General features: G+C 36.9%; 1 long non-coding RNA gene and 2 pseudogenes across 1 annotated transcript; all 3 read right to left on the minus strand.

The window, feature by feature from the left end:
- Positions 1–3,820: 3,820 nt before the first annotated feature.
- LOC123602810 lies at positions 3,821–3,928 on the minus strand (annotated as a pseudogene).
- Positions 3,929–4,079: 151 nt separating this feature from the next.
- On the minus strand, positions 4,080–4,177 carry LOC123602809 (annotated as a pseudogene).
- A 4,109-nt stretch (positions 4,178–8,286) lies between these two features.
- Positions 8,287–17,461, minus strand: LOC123602402. The gene is made up of 3 exons (XR_006714484.1): positions 17,381–17,461; positions 10,160–10,181; positions 8,287–8,791 (listed from the first exon to the last, which is right to left on the minus strand). It is a non-coding gene; the product is annotated as an uncharacterized LOC123602402 (long non-coding RNA).
- Positions 17,462–21,368: the final 3,907 nt, after the last annotated feature.

Consider the following 21,368-nt stretch of genomic DNA (forward strand, 5'->3'; position numbering starts at 1 on the left):
ATGGAACGGAAATGCAAAGGTCACTTTGCTGGTGGTCCCTCTCACACCACCCTCTACATCTTCATGATCTTCAGCTTAATTGTTTATTTATGTTAGTACCAAAGATTTATTTTATCTTATACGAAATCATGGATCCTCTCTTGAAGGGTTGATACCTCAGGGTTTTCTTTCTTTCTCCTAGTACCTTCCTGTATGAACTTTCCACAATGATAATATCTTCTCTAGAGAATGAAATGAATTACAGATAACGTCTGATTTTGTCAATCACGTATCTTTTAAGTTCCAAGACTTTTTTAGATACTATTTTCATAATTATAAGTTGTTTTTTGAGGGCATCATAATTTCTCACACTATATTTCAATGAGTACAGAAAGATAAGTCTTAAAATCACATACTTCTATGTTGAAAAGGCAATTACAAAGAAGAAATAAATACAATTATGTGGGGAGTTTTACTGTAAACTGGAAAAAAATTAGTCCTACAATGATCAAAATGTTATTTTTATCCTTAAGAAGCAATGTTCCTTTTTGTTTGTTTTACCTAAATGTACATCTTTGCAGGAATTCTGGTTAAAGATGGCATGCTACACCTATGTTTTTATTTTTTCCTCTTCCTAACTATGAAATGGTAGTAAGGATGCATAGATGTAAATAATCATAAGCAATCCTGAAAACAAAAATATCTCTCATTAGCACAGAGAAGTTGATTCTTTAGAACAATCTTTAATTGGATGGGATTATATTGACTGAGAAACCAAAGCAGGAGGAGTTGAAGCCTAGAATATGATCAGCCAAAGCAGGAGCTGTTCACCCTAGGGGGCTTGAAAGAGGCTCAAGCCCAGAACCGCAGCTACAGAAAAAAATAAAATATTTGCCCATAATGAAGATAATTAGTGACTGTCTATAGAATAGCTTGATCAAGTGGCATCTCCTCTCCTCCTAAGGGCACCCGCAGAGGAGGAGGTGTCTGGCTTGTGTACCGGATAATAAACCCGTAACACTGCTTTCTGTAGAAACTACATTGTTTGCCTGGGGGAAAACTGCTGTTAGTCTTTTTGCCTAAGAGACAAGCAAAAACGATCAAAGTAACTTAAAATAAACTTAACATAGGTGGAGGCAATGAAGGATAAAAGGTAAGACGTTGCTGCTGACTGTTCTGTTCCTGATACAGCCCTTCTTGTTTCATATTTGATAGAGCCCCCAGCTCATCTGACTACTCTTGGCATTCCATGCCTCCTAAAAACATTGTCAGTACATTCCTGAATTCTTTTGTGTAAATTACGTTAGTTCATTTCAGGGGCACCTGGGTGGCTCAGTCAGTTAAGCATCCAAATTCAGCTCAGGTCATGATCTCACAGCTCATGAGTTTGAGCCCTGCATCAGGCTCTGTGCTGACACCTGGAGCCTGTTTCGGATTCTGTGTCTCCCTCTCTCTCTGCCCCTCCCCCGCTCACGCTTGCATGCATGCGCTCACTCTCTCTCTCTCTCTCAAAAATAAACATTTTTTAAAAATAAATAAGTAAACAAATTAGTTCATTTCATTCTTATAACAGCCCTGTGGGGTGGGTACCATTATTATCATCATCTAAGATGTAAGGAAACAGGGACACAAAAAAGTAATTTCCTAAGTTCACACAGCTAGAAAGTATTAGAGCTGAGATGTGAGCAGAGTCTGATTCAGGAGTCCCATGTACTTAACCATTATTGCAGGTCACCCTGGTGCAATGCCTGCCATCCGATGTGCCACACGAACTCTCTAGGCAGCTTTCCCATATAGAGGAAAGGACTTGAGAGAAACAGAGGGACAAACCTACAGGGAAAATCCATGCTGTCTCTATTTAGCTGAGTCCCTTGTTCATACCTATGAATTTGTGTGACCAAGAATCATCAAACATCATCAAACATTTGAGGAGATGCAACAGCTAGCGAGAGAAGAGATGAATAAATGGAACAACTGATGGGGCACCTGGGTGGCTCAGTTGGCTAAGCAACCAGCTGTAGCTCAGGTCATGGTCTTGCAGTTCGTGGGTTCAAGCCCCACATCAGTCTCTGTGCTGACGGCTCACAGCCTGGAACCGGCCTCAGATTCTGTGTCTCCCTCTCTCTCTGCTCCTCCCCCGCTTGTGCTGTCTCTCTCAAAAAAATAAATACACATTAAAAATTAAAAAAAAAAACAAAAACAACGGAACAACTGATAACAAAAAAATAAAAACAAAACAAAGAACCAGAGACATTTTAAGGAACAAAAGAGAACTTCAAAAATTATACTGATTACACTTAGGGAAATAATAGAGAATGTGCTATCAATAAAAGGTAAATACTGCAATGGAAGAAAAATAATTACATAAAAGTAAAGTTTTTTGGAAATTTCAAACATGATTCCTAATATTTATAAAAGTCCATAGAGTGGCTGAATAATACAACAGATTTTGTTTAAATCAAATTATTCATCTTAAATGACAGAATGATGAACTTTCTCAGAATATGGAAAAAATGATTGAAATTAAGGAATACAAAAGATCAAGGCAAGCATTCCTACATCTATTAAATAGAAATTCTGGAATAAAAGAACACAGAAATTTTAAGAGAAAAATGTTAAAATTACAAAATAATAAATTCCAATAATCTTAAGCCATTTTTTACATTAAGAATTTGCTAACCATAGGGGCGCCTGGGTGGCGCAGTCGGTTAAGCGTCCGACTTCAGCCCAGGTCACGATCTCGCGATCCGTGAGTTCGAGCCCCGCATCGGGCTCTGGGCTGATGGCTCAGAGCCTGGAGCCTGTTTCCGATTCTGTGTCTCCCTCTCTCTCTGCCCCTCCCCCATTCATGCTCTGTCTGTCTCTGTCCCAAAAATAAATAAACGTTGAAAAAAAAAAATTAAAAAAAAAAAAAAAAGAATTTGCTAACCATCAAATAAAATGGGATAAAAATATTTAAACATAGAAATATTTTAGCAAAATTTCTGAATGTGAAAGGAAATTATGTAAGCTTTCAGAATGGAAAAAAATAAGCAATTTCTTCCAAAGGAATAAGAACTCATATTGGTATCACATTTGGCTATCACCCATGACAAGCTTGATGATAATGGGGCATTGCCTTCAAAATTCAGAGTTAAATGATCTTTTTTTTTAAGTGTCCCTATTTTAAGAGAGAGAGCACGCATGCAGGAGTGGGGGAGCAGCAGAGAGAAAGGGAGAGAGAGAACTCAAAGCAGACTCCGTGCCATCAGTGCAGAGCCTGATGTGGGGCTCAATCCCACGAATTGTGAGATCATGACCTGAGCCAAAACCAAGAATCAGGCACTTAACCAACTGAAGCCTCCAGAGTTAAATGATCTTCAACTCGTAATTCCAAATCCATACAGTTGTCAGTTAAAAAAAAAATAATAATAAAATTCAGACAGGCTTAGGTATTTTATATCTCATAGGTACTTATTTCAAAAAGTTTTCTTGAATATATATTTGAACAAAATGGTAAATGCATCCATGATATAAAAAGATATTTAATACAAGGTCAGTAGGAACTAAGGTAGAAGACCAAATATTTAAAACTGGAGATGACAATGTGCAGGCAGGCCTAGAAAGCAATAGATCCAAACTAGACCAAAAAGTGAATTCGTAAAGTTTGTCTACAAAAAGAGAGGGTTTTTTTTTTTTTTAATTTTCCACAATTCATTTAATGGCAATTGATAATCATTACATTAGCAGTGGTTATCTTAAAAAATGTATTGCATTAACTGTGCTATCATTTCTCAAGAATGATCAGATACCTAGAGTCACAGATATTTCCCACATAAGATGCATCATAAAAATAGACTTGGTTTATCACCAGCATTAAAAAATCAGACTAGGGAAAGAAGTAGGTCTGGGGACACATTCATGGTCTTTTTTTTTTTTAATGTTTATTTATTTTTGAGAGAGACAGAGCGTGAGTGGGGGAGGGGCAGAGAGAGAGGGAGACATAGAATCTGAAACAGGCTCCAGGCTCTGAGCTGTCAGCACAAAGCCCAATGTGGGGCACATGTGAGACTCATGGACCGTGAAATCATGACTTGAGCTGAAGTCGGATGCACAACTGACTGAGCCACCCAAGCGCCCCCACATTCATGGTCTTAATATAGTGAATATTTAGCCTGCCCTGATTATTACAAAATCAGAACAGCAAAAATATTTGCAGGAATAAAGTAGGTTTACTCAATAGATTAGGTGATTAGAAAAATAAAGATCTTCATTTGTCTCCTTTATCAACAAGAAACAAAGAGAACCCTGGAAACATTTAAAATTCAAAAAAAAACCTAAAAAATAATAAAATTTTGTATCTAATATGAAATAAGCTGAAAGGTGGCATAATTTTGAGCAAATACTTAAGTATAAGAGAGGAGAATTCTCTTTAGCTAGGCATGTAGTAAACTCTTACCTGAATGCCAAGGTTTCGTGAAATGGAATTGAATTTCTTTTGTCAAATCACAGTATTGTTTATTTAGAGATATATTTTACCTTTTCATAATATTGTTTTCATTAGTTACCTATCTTTAGAATGGATAGTAGGCTAAATATTCAAGACAGTTAACGTTAGTTACAGAACATGAATGTTGTAAATCATGGAAGCTTGAAAATGGCTACTTTGTGTCATAACTGATAAAAGTCAGACACAGGAGAAGCAGAAGGGAGAACCTATGTGTTAGTTGACTTCCTCTTCTTACATAGCAAGGAATTAGTAGACACTGTTTGAAAATTATGGGCTAAAAGGAGAGCTGTATATGATTTTACAGTTAAGAAAATAACTCCAAGAAGGGCAAAAAATAGCAAAAGCAATAGGCCCCTGGGTGGCTCAGTCGGTTAAGTGTTCTACTTCAGCTTAGGTCATGATCTCATGGTTTGTGAGTTCTGACCCCGCATAGGGCTCTGTGCTGACAGCTCAGAGCCTGGAGCCTGCTTAGGATTCTAGGTATCCCTAGGTTTCTGCCCCTCCCCCACTCACGCTCTGTCTCTCTCTTTTTCTCTCTCACTCAAAAACAAATAAACTTTAAAAAATTATACAAAAATGAGGCATGGAAAAGAGAGGAAAATAGAGGTCGTAGGTAATGTAATTGTGCTAAATTTCAGCTACAATGGAAAGATGCCTAGTGATAGCACCCAACTGACAAAATAATAGGGACACAAAAAGATAAAAGGTGTAATAACGTTTAAGTTTGTGGTTGTAAACATAACATTAATTTTTAAAAACTTATATCAGAAGTAGGGTAGTGTGCCCTGCTAGAAAGTGGGGTGGAGGGAAGAACAGAAAGCATTTTAATCTTACTTATACCCCTTTCTACTATTTGAAGTTGTAAATCAGGAATACATATTATTACTATAACAGCAAAATTAAAAGAGAAAAAATTATAAAATGTATGTGTACATATACACACATCTGTCTATGCACGTACGTACACATGTTCATTGATACATATACGTGAATGTATGTGCATATGTATATACACATTCATACTTTCAGATTTTTCTCCTTTGAGAGTGTTTGTAAAACTCCTATAGGTACCTATTGTCAGACATCTAATGCTGTCTTTAATTAAGATATGTATGCTTTCTGCTTATGCAATCCTGCATCATCAGTGCCCATACTTCTCCCTAAGGGTGAAGCAAATTCTAGGGATAATAAATATATACGGTACAATAATTTATAATCTCTATTAGAGACACAAAGTTAATCTCATTACTCTAAGGATGGATCATATATTCAGTTTCAAGAACTTTATTATTTTCTCATTGATCATTAGGGCTTAAAATACACAATTTCTCACGGAAAAAGCTGAACTGTCACCCATCCAGAGGCTTTCTTGCGCACTGGTTGCTGTTCCAAAGAGTATTTAAATCACTCTGTAGAACACATTTTGAGGGTAATTACTTTAAGATGCTAAAATCCCACAGCACAGAAATTTGGCCAGATCATGATACAAACTTACAAAGACTGTGCGGCTTAGAGGAGGCCAACCTATTTGATCAGAATATTCCCTTGCCTCATCCAAACTATTCCAGGAGGTAACTTGGATAAAGCGTGTGTGTGTGTGTGTGTGTGTGTGTGTGTGTGTGTGTGTGTGTGTGTCTTTTAATATGTAAATATATGCATACGTACATATAACATTTTCTTTATCCAGTCATCCACTGAAGGACATTTAGGTTGTTTCCATATCTTAGCTATTTTGAGTAATGCTACATCAAACATGGGAATGCATATATCTCTTGAAGATGGTGATTTCAGCTCCTTTGGATATATACCCAGGAGTGGAGTGGGATTACTAGATCATAAGTAGTTCAATTTTTAATATTTTTGAGGAACCGCCATACTGTTTTCCGTAATGGCTGTACCAATTTATATCCCCCCCTTCCAATGGTATGTAAAAGTTCCCTTTTCTCTTCATCCGCACCATCACATGTTTTCTTGTCTTTTTGATAGTAGCCCTCTTTATAGGTGTGAGGCAATGTCTCATTGTGGTTTTCATTTGCATTTCCCTGATGATTAGTAATGTTGAATACCTTTTCATATACTTATTAGCCATCTGTATATCTTCTTTGAAAAAATCTCAATTCAGGTCCTTTGCCCAGTTTTTTCAATTGGATTGTTTGTTTTTTGTTTTGTTTTATTTTGTTGCTATTGAGTTGTATGAGTTCTCTATATATTTTGGATATTAACTCTTATCAGATATATGGTTTGTGAATATTTTTCCCCATTCTGTAATTTGCCTTTTCAATTTATTGTTTCCTTTGCTGTACAGAGTTCTTTAGTTTAATGTGGTCCCACTTGTTTATTTTCATTTTTGTAGCCTGTGCTTTTAGTGTGTTATCAAAGAAATAATACCCAGGACCAATGTCTAGGATATTTTTTCCTTCTAGAAGTTTTATAGTTTCGGGCCTTATGTTTAAGTCTTTGATCCATTTTGAGGGTTTTTTTTTTTCTGAGTGGTATAAAACAGTGTTCAAGTTTCATTCTTTCATGTGTGTACATTCAGTTTTCCCAGCATGCTTTGGGAGATACTATGGTACCTTATTTCAAGATATAGTACAAAATTGTAGCAATCAGAAAAGTATGGCAGTGACATAAAAACAAGTACATAGACCCATGGAACAGACAGAAAGCCCAGAGATAAACCCAAGAAGATACAATCAACTAATTTTTGACAAGGGCTAAAGAACACACACTGGGGAAAGGACTGCTTCTTTAATAAATGGTAGTGGGGAATCTGGTAACATCTTCTTCATGAAACCTTTCTATATCATCACAATTCACATGTATTTATGCAATCAGTCATGAGTGCCATGAAAGAACATTGTTTACTCAGCACTAATTATTTGTCAGGGAGTAAGATACACATATGAATAAAAGCTACAGACCTTGTCCCATAGTCTAGTGACCAAAACAGACATGCAGGGAAGTCTACACAAAACACAGTAGAGAAAATAAAGTGCTCTTGATGGAGGGAAGTATAGAATGCTTTAGGAACACAGAGAGATATTCAACCCAGTCTAGTGAGAAAGGAGAAAAAGTACTAGTCAGGATTCTAGGAGGAATATCTGAATTCAGTTGTAAAAGATGAGTGAGAGTCAGGCAAAGAAGAGTGCAGTTTTCTAGGCAGAGGACACCAATAAAACGTATTCACTGTGCTACTGATTTGCATAGTTTTTTAATTTGTGTTTCTTAAGATTCCTTGGCCACTTGTAGAGAATGGGTGGGCAAGTCAAAGCTGGAAGCAGAGAACCACATGGAGGCTATTTGCAGTAATCTGTGTGAGAAGATTATGGCTTGGACCATGGTTGCAGAAGAAATAAAAAGACTAGGAGGGATTTGTGATATATTTTGGAAGAAGAAATAGCATAAATAGGTGATGGGTTATTTGCTGGGAAGTGAAGGAAAAATAGGAACAAAAAATCATTGCCATCAACCAGATTAACAGTGTTTTTTGTTTTTGTTTTTGTTTTAACTGAGAAAGGGCAGTTTACTGAACAACGTGTTTGGCATGAGAGAGATAATTAATAACGTGGTATTTTCATATATTTCGTGTCTCTAATAAGTAAAACAGAACCCTTAAGAGTCCTAAATATGGCATGTTGTTAAAACAGTAACTCTTTTAGGGTTTAGGGAATAGTACTGAAGAAATTAACTTCATTTAGGTTATGTAACTTTAGTATCAGTTATGTAGTTAAGTATAGAGGAAATTCATGGTCATAAATAAATCAGGAGTACAGGGACAATTTCAACCAGCGTACATGGTTTTGCCTGAAACACAGCCTTTGTTCTGCTGGAATGGTGGAGGCAGAAGTTGAGAGAGGGCAATGAGGGTATCCATGCCTCTGCTTCCTGGAAGTGCCATAAGCCTGCTTGAAACTCATTGAATGGCTTTCTTTGCTCTTAGTAGAGGCTGCAAACTTCTCTCAGACCTCACACTGCACCCCAGCCATATTGATCCTTTTTCTGTTTCTTGAATAAGCCCCTTTTCATGATTCTGCAATTGCTATTTCCCCTGCCATGAGCACTCCTCATCCAGCTCTTTGCTGGTTTGGCTCAGTCCCATCTTGTAGGTTTCAACACAAATGCTCACTCTTCAGATCAGGTTTCCTTTAGTATTCTAGCCAACTTCGACAAGTTGTTTCTGTGCATCGTGGTGCTATCACGGTCTACGTGTTCATTTTTCATTGTTCCCAGAATGTAAGCTCCATGAAGGCAAGCTTTGGCTATCTTCTTCACTGTAGTTCGAGACCAGGCAGAAAAGGTGATGAATAAGCATTAATTATGTGTCTGAAAGATAAAGATAAAATATTACAAAGCAAATCAGAGGTACACTTAATATATCCTTTGATGATTTCTTCTGCTTAGAAAGCTCTTTCCATTCTTCTTTGCATGATTAACCCACATTGTTCCTCACAAATGAATTCAGATATTACTTCTAAAAATCTCTAACAAGTTACTTTTTCTCCCCTCTTGTTAGACCAGGTTACATGCCCCTTTGTGTTCCTGGAGCATTCCGTGTTCTATCAAAACCCCTTGATTTATTTTATTGTGTTATACACTCTGGATTTGTCAGGATTAAATAATCTCCATAGGTATATAAACACGCTGTGATATATATCATCTTAAAATCATTTTAATTCCCTCCTTTACTACTACATTCATTTCCAGTGGTTACCCTATTGTATGCTTTCCTTTATAATAGAGTTTATTTTTTTTTAATGTTTTTACTTATTTTTGAGAGAGAGAGAGAGAGAGAGCACAAGTAGGGGAGGAGCAGAGAGAGAGGGAGACAGTTTCAGAAGCAGGCTCCAGGCTCTGAGCAGTCAGCACAGAGGCCAACATGGGTCTCGAACTCTCGAACTCATGATTGCAAGATCATCACCTGAGCCAAAGTCAGACGCTTAACTGACTAAGCCACCCCGGTGCGCCTATTTTTTAAAATTTTTTAATGTTTATTTATTTTTGAGAGAGAGAGAGAAAGTGTGAGCAGGGAAGGGGCAAAGAGAAAGGGAGACAGAGGATCTGAAGCAGGCTCTGCACAGACAGGAGAGAGCCTGATGTGGGGCTGGAACTCACAAGCTGTGAGACCATGACCTGAACTGAAGTCAGATGCTCAACCAACTGTGTAACCTAAGAGGTTTTTATAAAGTTTATTTATTTATTTTGCAATGGGGTGGGGGGGGGGTGTGAGCAGGGGAGGGGCAGAGAGAGATGGAGAGAGAATCCCAAGCAGGCTTCACACTGTCAGTACAGAGCCCGATGTGGGACTCCATCTCAGGAACCATGAGATTATGACCTGAGCCAAAATCAATAGTCAGTTGTTTAACCAACTGAGCCACCCAGGCACCCCTGCAATAGAGGTTTGTTTTTTTTTATTATTTTTTTTAACGTTTATTTATTTTTGAGACAAAGAGAGACAGAGCATGAACGGGGGAGGGTCAGAGAGAGAGGGAGACACAGAATCTGAAGCAGGCTCCAGGCTCTGAGCTGTCAGCACAGAGCCCGACGCGGGGCTCAAACTCACGGACCGTGAGATCATGACCTGAGCCGAAGTCGGACGCTTAACCAACTGAGCCACCCAGGCGCCCCTAGAGTTTTTTTTTAAAGGGTTGCCTGTACTTCCGGTCTGCTTTCTCTCTTCCTATTTACTCTTACCTCTATATCAATCCAGGTTTTTCTAAAAAAAAAAAAAAAAATTAAACAAACATAACTCCCCAGACACTGCTCTTGTCAAGGTCACTAATGACCCCCATATTTCTAATCCTGGAATCAATTTTCAGACTTCACCTCTATCAATATATCAGTAGTATTTTCAACCAGGGATTACCTCATTCCTAAAACACTTGGTTCATGGCCTTCAAACCACACTACTCATTGATTCTCCTACTTCATAAATGCCAGTTTCTTCTTGTGCTTCTAAAGTCTAAATGCTGAAGACCCTTATTCACTCCTTAATGAGTGAATTATTCCCAAATTCATACCTTTAATCCTAGTCTCTAATGCCATTAATTTTCTAATTAATGTTACTAGTCCTTAATTTTCACTTAACTTGCCCCAAAGTAAAGTTTTTTTTTTTTTGCTCCTACAAACCTGCTTCATCTCCCATCTTCTTTATCTGAATAAATAGGATCCCCATTCTTCTAGTTGTTCAGTCCAAAGTCATTGGAGTTATATTAAATTGCTCTCTTTCTCACCACAGCATTCAATCCATCAACCAACCCCTTAGATTATATCTATAATGAGACTACTTTTATCCACTCCATCAGTGCCATCCTAGATGATGCAAACTTCATCGATAGCCTGGAGCACTGCACTGCAATAACCCCCTAAATTACACTGGCAGCTTCTTTGCCTGTTTGGAGTCCACTTTTGACTCAGCAAGCACAATGAAATAATCCTCATAAAGAGAATCCTCCACTCAAAAGCCTGTAAAACATTTGATACCTCTCATAAAACATCCCCTGATTTAAAAAAATATATATATGTTCTAGAGCCAGACGTGTAGGTCTAAATCATGGCTGTACCATTGTCTCCCCCTACAATTTTGGTTATTTAATTCTTCGTTGTCTCAAATTCCCATGTGTAAAATGTTAATGCATCAAGTTTGTAACATTACTGAGAGGGTTAATTGACTTAAAACCAGCAAACCTCTTAGGATGGGGTCTGGCACGAAGTGCTATATAATGTTAATTGTTTCTCATTGTTGTCTGCTGACCCTACCTGGTGTAGCCCCCAGTCACCATCTGATCTTCTCTCATTCTCTCTCTTGTTCATTTGCTCCAGTCTTGATGATCACTTGCCATTTAACTGGCATGCCAGGAAAATCCACTTGCAAATCTCTCTACCTATAAGATCTTTTACTCATACATTTACATGGCCACCTATTGTAAATTTCTTGGCTTTCAGCTCAAATATGTTATGAAAGGCTCCTTTGTTAATCCTCTTACACAAAACAGCGTACCTGGTCACATTCCATCTCCATGTGCCATTTTTTATATTGTATAGTATCTTTTCAAAAGCATGTTTTCCACTGTTTGTCTGGACATTATCTATCTGTGTTAGAGTTAACTTCCATGAAGACAGAAACTTTGTTCAGTGCTCTATGCCACAAGCCTTGAGATATGTGTGGCACTTGGGAAGGGAACAACAAATATTTGTTAAACTTGTCCTTCAATAATCATAAGCATTTATAATTCACAGTGAGGTGTCCAGGTGACAATTAACATGTAAAAAGTCACCTTATTAGCAGGTTATAATAACAAAGCCTAAACATAATTAATCAACATTTATTGATTCTTTTTTATATTTCACAAAATAACTAATTTGGCCATAAATTGATGAATTAGGTACTTTTCTTTCAAGAACTTAATTTCCTGGATCCTTATTGTGATTACCATTTATTCAGGTCTGAGTCCTACAATAAGTATAATTATAGCAATTTTGAGAAAGTCACAACTGTAATGGCCATATGTCCATAAGTAAGTTATTATTTAAAATATAAATTACATTTAGCAGACTCCACATAAGAAGGTAGAAGTGTGGTTCTAAAGTACACCTTCCCTGCCACCTAGAAAAAGTCATTAACTAGAATACCACTGTTACCAGGCCACATCATTCTCCTTTTTAGTTGTGTTTCTTGTTTTTTGTTTTTGTAGAAAAGACCTAGAATATGTTGAGTATTGTAGCTCTTTAGAAAGAACACTTACCACTAAGAATCTTAGGAGACTTTTTTAAATCACAAACCTACTATCCCATTGCAATCGGGAAGTGTCCCAATCTAAACTTCATGCAAAAAGAAAAGAACATTTTTGACAAGGCAGTTTTAATTCCGTAATGCCCCAGCACCTCTTCCATACTTGTCTTGCAACCTGCCCTCTTCCTCCCATCATGTGGACAGAATGGGAGAAGTGGACAGAATTTTTTTTTAATTTTTTAAGTTTTATTTATTTATTTTGAGACAGCATGTGTGCATGAGCAGGTGAGGAGCAGAGAGAAAGGGAGAGAATTCCAAGCAGGCTCCACACTGTCAACGCTGAGCCTGACATGGGGCTCGAACTCACAAGCTAGGAGATCTAGACCTGAGCTGAGATCAAAAGTTGGATGCTTAATCGAGTGAGCCACCCAAGTGCCCCAGAAGTGGACAGAACTCCAAAGAAATCTTGTTAAGAAACTTGTTATCTCAGGATAAACTGAACAATCAATACAATTAACATTGTGCTTGAAGCTTCCAAGTTATGCAAATTTTTCTTTTCCGCACTCCTCATTCAGCACTCCTCATTCCTATCAGATCCTGTGTGACATGACACTACAGGACTCTAAAGGCAACAGGAAAAACAAAGTGAAAGCTAAGGAAGGAGTATTAGTGGAGGCTCAGTTCAGAAAATATGCTCTGTTTAAGCAGCATGGACTTTAACACAAAAGAATAGTGCTTATACATGCTTTGGAAGGACTAGCAGAGAAACTTCAAAGCTAAAGACTCTGGCAAGTACACAGAACACTATAGAACTTGTGGTCCAGTGAAGGTACTACTTCTGATACAATCAGTACCATGGACGATCAGGATGCCACCACTGCACATATTAAGGTTAAGAATAAACCATAGTAGATGAGATCGGGCTCATTAGTAGACAGAATCCAAACTAATGTGCTGTTAAATATGTGACAGCCAGCTGGGGTTGTTCCCCATCTCCTCCTGGTTTAAAGTATTTGCCAGTAACTGTGGTAGATCGTCCCACCATGGCCTATTATAAGCACTGAGGTGCAATTACTAAATGTGGAGTTGTGAAGAGATGAGCAATAGTAACACACCATTATATAGTCTTTCCACAATAGACACAAGAGTGGTTAATAAGTTCAAGAGCATAGAATAGAGTAACATGCAATAATTAGGAAGTGATGAGTTTTAAGTATGTGTTACCCTGATTTTTAATATAATGCATTTAATTGTAAATTTATATATATATTTTGTTAAGTTTATTTATCTATTTCTGAGAGAGAGAAAGAGAGAGAGAATCCCAAGCTGGCTCCATGCTGTCAGCACAGAGACTGATGCGGGGCTTGAACCCACAATCCATGAGATCATGACCTGAGCTGAAACCAAAAGTCAGACACTTAACTGACTGAACCACCCAGGTGCCCCGTAAATGTATATAATTTAAATTTTAATAATTATAGTGTTTAAAAACCAGCTTGTACAGAACAGGGAGTAGTTTGGGTATGTGTTTGGGGCAAAAATGGGTAAGAGAAAAAAATACCTTCCCTGATAGAGATTACAGTGTAGTAGAGGCACTAAAACACAATTGTGGAAAGGAAGGAAGGAAGGAAGGAAGGAAGGAAGGAAGGAAGGAGGGAGGGAAGGAAGGAAGGAAGGAAAACAGATATCTGTAAGAACAAAGCATAATTTGAAATTGTAAAACAAGCACAGCTGAATCAGGGAGAAATCAGACCACGGATCATCCACGTTTCAGTTTGCAAATGAAGAAAGACCTCAAGGAAGATATGGTTTTTGATGTGGACCTTAAAGGATTAGTAAGAATTTGAGAGTTGGAAGAGTATGAGCCATGATTCATGATTTATAACCACATAAACTGACCATGTAGCTTTAAGCAAAAAAGTAAATATATTACAAAGTTATTGGGAACTGAGGTAATCAATAGTTGGCTGACCCAGCTCAGAAAACAGGGAAGAAAAAAGGCAGTTTAGAAAACTGGCAAGACCCTTGCTAGGCAGCAAGAAAAATCTAGCCAGAAACCATCTGCTGTATCATTAATCCATCACCATATAAAAAACAACAAAAATATGACTTATAAATGCTTTTTAATACTTATATCACTCACCAGAGTCAATATCCTAGGCAGGAATAATCTAGAAGCATCCATTCAGTTAGTCTATGTCATGGACTAGCAGCCTGAACTCAGAAATTCAGAAGTGAAGGAGAAAAAGCAGAAACCTGCTTTGTAATATCATAAGTAAGAGAGTGAATATTGCCTCTAGTGCTTTTGGATACCAAATTTTAGTGATTTCTATTATGGAATATTGTGGTATGTATATGCACTAAATTTTTTTTTTCAGTTTAAGCTGACTTTTCAGTATTTTTTAAAACGTGAACCTTGAATAATTTACATTTTGGATACTAACCAGAGAGATATACATGGCATTGATATCTTGAATAAAAAAATACTCATTTGAAAGGCATCCTTCATTGCCTCCATAATGCTCAGCAGAAACAGAAAATTGCTATTGACAGTGTACAGTTTCTGTAGAAGAATGATGCTTAAGCCAAGTTCAAAGATTTTCTGAACGAGTAGAATATAAAAGTAAAATACTGAAAATTACACCCGTACCTCTGTGCTGTAGTCTCCAGGTTTCCATGATTAAACTGAAGGACAAAGGTGAACTGGAAATATTATCTCTGAAGTGAACTATAGCTCACTCTCCATAAGAAAATGGTTTTTCAAAAATGATGCCCTTAAAGTTCTCAAACAACAGTTTATTTTCTTGTTAAATAAAGCCTAGAGTTAGCTAACAACTATCTCTTCACCATTTTCTTGACTAGAGTAGAATCAGAAAGCCTGTTGACCAACTGAAAATTATTATGCAGAGACATTATACAGATGCAACAATGATCGAACACTGACACACTTTGCTGTTTGTACCTTTTTAAAATGCTCAAATCATGTAATTTCAAATGATATTCTTTATTCAGAGGTTAAACTCTTCAATTGATTTATGTTTTCCATGTATACAGTTTTATTATAAAGATATTGGTCAGAATATATAACTTTTGTTAACTTAATTTTGATTGTTTTATAAAATGTTACTATTTTCATTTTTAATATTTATGAAATTTTTAGTTTATTGATTTAAAATTCTGAGCCCTTTTTAAAATAATGATTCTTAGGGCACCTGGGTGGCTCAGTCGATTAACTGTCAGACTCTTAATTTTGTCTCAAGGTCATGAGATCAAGCCCCATGTCTGGCACCACACTGAGCATGGAGCCTGCTTACAATTCTCTCTCTTTCCCTCTACCGCTTATTCTCTCATTCATTCATTCTCTCTCTCTCTTTCTCTCTCTCTCTCTCCCTTTCTCTCTCAAAATAATAAAATAAATAAAATAATAAAATAAAATAAAATTTATTGCACATAAATACCCAAATACTACTAATTTCATTTCACTGTAGTATTGTCAACAACCATGTTATAATGGCACTTCCCACAATGGAAGAATTTCCCCAAATAAAAATGGCTGTGTGAAGTAGAATAGGAGAAAAATTACCTGAGAAATAACAAATGTAGGATCAGAGGTAGAGAAACATACTGGGGAATGGTGAATTATTTAGCAGGAAGTTCAGTTGTAGAAGCCTTACTGCCTTATATTCTTTGTCACATCTATATTTTAGTCATGCAAAGCCATATTCTGGAAAAATCTGAAGTGTATTACAGACATTTTTTTTACTGGAATTCAGATGACTAATTGATTTAAAAAAAAAAAAAGCTTAGGAATGGGGCAGATGTCATTTCTGAATACTGTAGCTGACTAGATCGTATGTTTTCATCTTTACAGAAAGTGAGTGTACAGACACAACACGGACCATCCAACCAACCATATGTACAGACTAATTGCATCAGAGTCCAGTTGAGTCAGCAGTTTATGATCTTTATCATGAAATGTTTAATTATGCTGAAACCCTTCCAGGAAAGTGAAAGTTATCAGAGGATCGTACAAGGTAAAAGAGTATGTTTCAAATACAAAACAAAACAAGTGATTACATGTATTAATTCTTCAGGCAAGTGGTAGGAAATGATTTTAATGACCACTCAGGAATGAATAAGAAAATATTTTTTTAACATGATCTCATACCAAACCATTGGTTTTCCATAAGAAGGCTAACTAGTAATCCAAAATAATAAAATCTTAATAACAATAATAACACTCGAAACTTTGCTATTCACTGAATAGTAGTTCTATTATTGTCTCAATTGAGCATTACAATATGCAGTCTGCTAGCAACACATAAAAACCATTGTCAGTAGATGAAATATTATACAATCACTTTGTGGAGGAAAACTCCTGTCAGGTAAAGATTCTACTCAGTTTTACAGATCTTAATGTGCATATAGTAATTCCTTCATGGAGGCTGTTTAACAGTCAATTGCAACAGCATAAAGTCATGTTTCTCAAGCAATCAAACACATTCAGCTAAAGGAGACGGAGGATGTTGTTCAATTCTGAATTTGAGCTGGAGAAGAATTAGTAATCTTACTTCACATAAAATTACCAACTTTTAAGACCATTTATAGCTAAAACCTTGGTTTTAAATCCAAATGAAGAGCCATGGATCCTTGATACCATACGTTCTGTACCTTGATGCAATACTTGAAGTTTCCTGAATGAGAGAAGAGAAAATGGTCCAGTGATATTTGAAACTACTTAGAGGATTCTTATTCAGTAGGGAAGTGGCAACAGCTGAAGACTGACAGTGCTAGGGTAGCATCATCTGATTTGAGACAGAATTATTCCATTTGAAGAGCAAAACTAGGAATAAGTGATACTTGACTGACACATTAGAACCTTATATCTTTTTAAAAAAACCACTTCAGTAACTTTGCAACATCTAACCATACTTGCTGCCAACATTCTCCATCAGCAAAATAGCACCTCATTTACATAATAAGAATGCCATCAAGAAATGTATGAAACATTACCTTAAAAGACAGGTGACTTGGAGTCAAGTTTCCCTTTTAGTACCTACAGTTATGTGACCAAATCTCACCAAATATTTGCAGGCCTTAGGGGCTACATATACAGACTAGAAGCAATAATACTCCCGTCCCTGAATATAGATTGGACTGGAAATAATAATAACTTCTGGTACCTGAATATAAATGGAACTGGATGTTCTCTTGGGGTTCTTTCACTGATGAGATTCTTGATTCTGTGATTCAGCATGTTCATGATCCCATAGAAATGAAAGAAAATTAAATTATTTTTCACCCTCTTACCTGCGACACCAATGAATTAAATACTATCATTTTAATTATAATAAAACGACCATTTTGAGCATTCACAATATGCCAAGCGCTGTGTTAAGCAGCATCAATTAATTTGATCCTCGGTACGTTGCTGAGAGATTGCTGTTAATTTCCCCATTTCACAGATGACGAACTAAACATTAAAAGGATTCAGAAATGTGTCGGAGGATACATAATGCGTAATAAACTGATTAAACCTGGGTGTCTCAGGTGCCAAAGTGCTACCTTTCCTCTTTGTGGTGGTTTCTCGTGCTTATTACCACAGAAAGACTTGAGCTGCTGCAACAGGCAATATACATTTTTGCTTCAATAAGTTAGGAGGATTCCACTTTTGCCCTCATCTTACAAACGATTTTCTGCTTAGAAAAATTGCAACAGCCTGGTGTGGTACTTTTACCTTTTCTAAAACAATGTCACATGTATATTATTATCCTGGAAACTATTTTTTGCCAGATATCACGACTGTCCCATTTGCCGTAAAAAAATTACAAGTACAATAAAGAAAAGATAAATGACTTTTCCAGAGTCAGGGAGTGTTGATGGTGTGGTAGAACGAGATTTGCACAGTGCCGGTTACCTTCCAGGTCTCTTCCCAGTGCTTCATAAATTTTTACTCCCTGGTCTTCTGCAGATTTTGACCTTTGCCGAGTTCCGCACTCAGCGGTAACAGCAACGGCAAGCCCTGAAGTGGTAATGTGTGGCACATAGGCTCCGCAAAAACCATTTTCCAGTGAGTCATACTAGCCAGTGAAGATCCATCCAGATTTGTGACAGACATCCAGAAGAAAAGTAGATGGAGTTGAATATCATGTAGAAGCTGGGAGTGAAAAAGCATCTGGGAAACATTTTTATATGTATTTGGTAACTATTTCTAAGCAAGAATCCAAGACATTTTGTCAAGTTGAAGATTAATAGTATCTAAAATGAAAACAAAAATAAAAAGATGGGCAAGCAACCTGTTCAAAGAGATGTTGCAGACAGGAAGACAGCTCCTGGGTAATGGCAACAGCTGAGTCTCCACGAGGCTGCTGCTGCTGTTACATGTTGAGGGTACAGGTGTCTAGTGGCCACCTATGCAGAGGCAGCGTAGCCTGGAGAGAGGAAATCCATTGCACTCACTACCTGGGTAGCTTGCTCAGCATTCGATCTTCCTCTTACCCCTTCAAATAATTCATCTAACCTGTAATTTTCTCTGGTTTCAAAAATTGGGTTAAGATATGGCACAATGGCCAAGATGATCACTCACTGTCATGTTTAAGAACATTATGGCCTCATAAAATCTAATGAATTATGATCATTAAGAAATCTAAGAGTTAATGATAATGCCAACTAACATCTATGGAGACCTACTATTTGCCAGGGATCATACTTAATGTCTTAGGTGACTAGTGCATGAAAACAGTATTTTGTAGGGAAGGAAAATGAGTCATACAGACCTTAAGTCTTTGCCTACAGTCACACAGATGATAATGAGAAGAACCAGCATATGAACTATAAGCTGGGCTCTAGACTCTGAACTCCACTACTGCACTAAAAGCAGCTTCTTCTCACAGAGCATTTCCTATGTGTCAAGAACTAGGCCAACCACATTATTGTATCTCATCCTTGTATTTATTATTATTCCCATTTTCCCGATGAGGGAACAGAGACTTAGAGAAATGATCTGAATTATTCATTTAACACAGTTGGTTCATACTGGAACCCAGATAAATCTATTTTTGTTTTGCTTTTGTTTGCTTGTCCATTGCCATATCCATCTAAGCACGTATGCACTTTGCCATGTTGCCTCTTGTTGGAGAGCAGCACTACAAAGTAAGAGAGAAGAAAAGATCTATTCTTGCCCCTTCTTTGTTCACCTAGAAACTGAGGGTCAAAATGAATAGGGACTAACTCAAGATCATACAACTATTCACTGCAAAGCAGTGACAAAATCTTTCAATTTATCCAGACATCAACCAAGTAGATGATCCTTCCTTTCTTATTCTTTCTGACCTTTTCTCATTAGGTTGTATCTATTATGAGGCATTCAACTTAGAATTCTATGGTATTACTTATGGTTATTGTCATTATTTTGTGTTTAAAGAGAAAATTTCTCTCTGAGGAGCAAGTTTCACCTATATTATTTTTTAATCACCTGAAAAAAATTAAACATCCATGAAGGGAAGGCAGTGTTCATTTTCTTCTCACATCTGGGTTCTGAGTCTACATCGAATTTTAAAAGATAGACTCTGTCAACTTAATTACTCATCTAATCAAACCAATAGCTTGTTGAAAAATGTTTGGACAGATTTATGTATAATGAGGTTCATCCCAAAGATTGAATGCCCCAGCAAGGTTTGTTTCATATGAGAATTTCTAATATTTGTAGGGCATATTTGGGCATATTCATAGCATCTTCAGTTGAAAGCACTGGAAAGTAAAAATCTATCCCTCAAGTATACTCTTACTTTCATAGAGTAGTTTTGTTTGCAAAACCACAGGACAAGTTTGTGGCAGAGTCAAATTATTTGTTTTTAATATTCGTCTTTAGTCAGTAAGGACTCAAACCTGCACAAGGTTGGATAGCAGGTAGGAGTTCTTGACCCAAAGGATGTTGTGGAGATGGTTAATAGCAAATAGCAATAATAACAAAGTGTTTCTAGAGTAAGGGAGAAAGATAGCCAAAAAATATACTGCCTAATTTATACAATAAAAAGAGATCAAAGATGGATAATATGGAGACTAAGGATAGCTACCTCAATAACGATGTCTTGCAGTTTCTTGATGTGAGTCAGTTCATAGACTTGGAACACACCGACTGAACAAGAGACTAGCTATCCAGAAGGAATCCCCACCATGCAATTATATCCAGTAATGTTTCCCCCATATCTCCCCAAAAAGGATATTTAGCCATTTAGTCAGATATTCATACTATGTGAAAAGAAGAACCTTCCAACAGTCCCACGACTATTAGACATAGGGAATCAGAAACCATAAGCACCAGCACAGCTTGTGGTAGAGATCAAATCAAGATGTGGATAGATAATGAAAAATTTACATGATTGTATTTACTGCTTTGTCCCCCCTTTATTTAAATTAGAAAGTACATAGAAAGTTTAGCTCTCCTGTGTCAAGTTTATCATAATTTTCAGTTCCAGAAACCATATAAACCATAAAGAGGTGTCTAGGGGGCAAATATAATTACTTAGGTTAGAATTTTTTAATAAATGTTTTCTGCAATACTACCATGAACTATTCTTTTTAATATAGAAATACAATTTTATTTTTGAATTTTGATATTATATACAGTGATCTTATTAAATTCCCTTATTCTAAAACTGCTTATTAGTTACTTTGGATTAATGATCACATCATCTGTAAATAGACTTTTATTTATTTTTTTTAATTACTTTTAATGTTTATTCTTTGAGAGACAGAGACACAGAGTGTGAGCAGTGTGGGGGACTGGAGAGAGGGAGACACGGAATCCGAACCAGGTTCCAGGCTTTGAGTTGTCAGCACAGAGCCCGACACAGGGCTTGAACTCACAAACCACAAGATCATGACCTAAGCCAAAATCAGACACTTAATCAACTGAGCCACCCAGGCACCCCAAGACTTTTATTTCTGATCTCAGAGTAAAAGCTTTTGGTATTTTACTATTAAATAAGATATATGCTGTAGGCTTTTTGTTGTTGTTTAATTGTTTTTAACGTTTATTTATATTAGAGAGAGAGAGAGAGAGAGACACAGAGTCTGAGTGGGAGAGGGGCAGAGAGAGAGGGAGACACAGAATTCAAAGCAGGCTCCAGGCTCTGAGCTGTCAGCACAGAGCCTGATGTGTGACCCGAA

Source organism: Leopardus geoffroyi, chromosome D1, assembly GCF_018350155.1.
Source record: "Leopardus geoffroyi isolate Oge1 chromosome D1, O.geoffroyi_Oge1_pat1.0, whole genome shotgun sequence".
In the NCBI taxonomy this organism is placed as follows: domain Eukaryota; kingdom Metazoa; phylum Chordata; class Mammalia; order Carnivora; family Felidae; genus Leopardus; species Leopardus geoffroyi.